Source organism: Rosa rugosa, chromosome 4 (assembly GCF_958449725.1).
Source record: "Rosa rugosa chromosome 4, drRosRugo1.1, whole genome shotgun sequence".
In the NCBI taxonomy this organism is placed as follows: Eukaryota; Viridiplantae; Streptophyta; class Magnoliopsida; order Rosales; family Rosaceae; genus Rosa; species Rosa rugosa.
Window position 1 is genome coordinate 35,005,241 of NC_084823.1, and position 3,527 is coordinate 35,008,767.

The 3,527-nt window shown below is 37.9% G+C and overlaps 1 pseudogene; it reads right to left on the reverse strand.

The window, feature by feature from the left end:
- Positions 1 to 799: 799 nt before the first annotated feature.
- Positions 800 to 2,571, reverse strand: LOC133744708 (uncharacterized; annotated as a pseudogene).
- Positions 2,572 to 3,527: the final 956 nt, after the last annotated feature.

Here is a 3,527-nt window from a genome sequence, read left to right on the forward strand (position 1 = left end):
AACGCATTTTCAAGCCATTTTCATTTTATAAAATGAAAAAGATGACTTGAAAACGTTACCGAACGCCACCTTACCTTTACAAAAATATTTGAATTGAAAATGAAAAAATAAAAATAAAAAATCTAACAGGGTACAATAATCAAGAATATCTAATGGGTATAGCTATTGCCACCCTACCATATACTCAGTTCACCATACATCTAAAATTTGCCACCCAAATTTCCAATGCTATCCCTAGTTACCAAAAACAAAAAATAAAGACTGAAAAAAAAAATGAAGAAGATGCATACGCCGTAGAGAATCGATCACCACCGCTTGAAAATCTCATGGAATATGCCACCACTAATTGAATTCCCTGTGTCCTTCAACGGTTGGTCTAGGGAGAAAAGTTATGGGTTTTTATGTATTGCTCTCATGGATTGTAGGGGTTCCCTCATATTAAGAGAACAACACAAGGACTAATGAAAGAGAATGATGGCATCTGAGTTGGGTGTTGATAACGGTGGCGGCAGTTGAGGCAAGGATCGCCGGCGAGGGAGGTGCAAATATTGATCTTCATTGTTTTTTATTCGTTTATTTTATTATTATTATTTTGATCAAGGTAATACGAGAATATTTGGCTAATTCTTTTCATGTATGTAGAGTGAACTAAGTATATGATAGGGTGGCAAAAGCTGCACCCTATCTAATTCCATTAAAATATTGTATTTGAATTGACTAATACTGATGCAAAATGACAAGCGTAGAAATCAAATAGAATTTTGCGATCAAGAAATCAAGTAGGAAGTGGAAACGGCAATGTATGATTGAAAATAGATTGAATAGGGAGCTTGGTATATATACTGAAAAGAAACAAATAAGCAGCATGCAAAGTATAGCAACAAAATTTCCTCAAAGAAAAAAAAACGTATAGCAACAACTAAGATTCCTTTGAATGTTTGCTGGAGTTGTCTGAATAAAATATGGATGTTACAGCAATCAAGATGGCTGAAATTAAGGCAGCAATAAAAGTGAAGACGGAAACAATTCGAGCATGTGCCTTCATCCCAGAAGGTATGTTCCAGACAACTGTACCAAATGTTGAATCAGAACCATCAATATCTGGTATCCTATATAAACAGCTTTGATTATGTGACTTTCCCTCAACACTGCAACGCATGAAGAAATCAGGTGTACCAAATTTGACTTCCCAATAGCCACTTTCATCTAGAGGCTGCAACCAGAAAAGAACGTACAGTAAAATAAGGCAATGCAGCAGGCTTTCTACAGGCAAAAAATGGTGATATTGTACAATGTATAGTCCAGAGCACAAAAGATGGTCCACTCATATTTTAATTGTACTATAACAACGGGGAGGCATATGTATATAGACAGCTATTGTTAGATCTGCACATGTTTATTAATCAAACTCAGCCTTCATACTGAAAACATTCTTCTTACTACTCTCAATGCATTTGCTGTCATTCATAATAATCTTCTTTTGAAATATACTTGGCCACACATTCCTATTCTGACAATATATGTGAAATGCTAAATGAAAGTCCTAGTTCAGAAGTACGAGTAGCCCAAATAAGCCAGATGCACTTACAATTTCATTGGTGTTCTTCACTTACTGGATATCGTGCATGTAGGGGAAGCTCTAAATTGATGGTAGACTCTTTACTCGGACCCAGCAAGAGATCATGACCAACATCCATGTGAACCTCGACAGCAGAACGGTTGGAAAGAAAAGAAGGCAATTCCAAATTTGTATCTCCAAAGACAGCTATATTTCTGTACACTGCATTAACGAAAAAAAAAATTCCAATTACCAAAAATTAAATATCAGTGCCATATGGCTATACTAAGGACAACAGGTTATGGTAGTATCTAGGATGAAAAAGAATTACCACCACGCTGAAGGAGATGTTGAAGCTCAAATGGATCGGCAAATACCCCAGATGGTAGTCTCTCAATGACTATGACCTCACAGTATGAATTCTTGTTCAATCTCAAGTCTAAAGGACGACGTAAGATGACGATGAGAACCATTCCCTATCAGATTGCGATGCAAAATGGAGAGTCTTAAAGGAAGACTCAGATTATGTGGCAGCACCTCACACAAACCAATAGGAAGTTCTTGTGCTATAAAATCTTGGAAATTTGAATCTAGTAGGTCTTCATATTTTTCATAGTAAGACTGCAAAACATAGTTCTTGGAGCTACAACTAATACTAGAGTCACTATCATTAGAGTTGGATCACTTTTTTTACCTGAAAAATGAAGGATATCTGTAAGAGATCGGAGTCTTTAAAGTAACATGAAGAGGGAACAGGAAAGTCAGTAAACATCATAGTATTTGCTTTTTGTCAATATGGATACAACTGCTTAATGAATGAAAAAAGTACATTAGAAAGAGAGAGAAAAAAAAATTACTATTTAGGTAGCCAGAAATCAGAATAGGTAATTTCCACTAAAAGTTAAAAGATTTATTCATTTCCAGAAACTTGTAAGGTGATTTCACATCTAACTCTATAAACTTGTTGGACACAATTACAATCTATAATAGTTAGGGTTAAGGGCATTGTGCATGTTGATGAATTTTTAATGCTTCATTTCAATCAAAACACTATTACTCAAGACATCTGTGAATTCCAAAATGTGAACTTTATTGTTGTGAGTGTCAGAATCCATACTCTCATTCTATATATGTGTTTCGATAGTAAGTTTTTCTCTTCTCAGACAATCTGGCATGTCCAACATCATCAGATTGTGAATCATAACTACGACCCACCGCCACTCAATCTACCTCTGCGTTACAGCTAGTGACTGAGTACAAGTATCGTACTTACACACCTTTGAGTGTGCCACTTATGTGCCAATTGTGCCGCCACAGCGCTCTATGATGGGTCCTTACAGACGAATGGCCAACTAAGTTGGACTTGAGACTCCGACAATCGTCCGCCACTTAATGCCCTTGCAAGGCGATCTCCTTACCGCTAGATTTGCGGATGTCACTTTGATGAGACAATATTCCCGTCGTTAAAGGGAGATAAGAACACAGATGTTCAGCAGAAACGACAGGAATTGTCGTGTTCTGTCCCCACTATGTCTCATTTCGATCCCTACTAAAGTGACGAGATCACACAAATATGCTGCAAACATGCCTGCAAGGAAGGACGTCCCTACGAGAGAACGTAGCATCACCCTACACGGAGGTAGGCATGGCGCCAACGCCAAAGAGAATGACACTCTGGCATTATAGGTCATGGCCCCAGCTAGGATGCGTGGGAGGCCCGTGGGTTCGAAGGATACTTTGGCACATTCCAATCCTTTGATCATCGACACTCAAAATTCGTCTCATGAGTGTCTTCCGGGTTATGGTTATCGTTGGGGGACGCCTCAACGTCAAAACTTATTCCTGAGAATATAGAGCTCTATGAAATTTACACTAGTATACATGAGACGTGGGATAGAAACTCCATCATAATTGATGATGTAGTTGCGCATTTCGCTGCACATGAGTTTGTTCAGTAAGATGATATCGA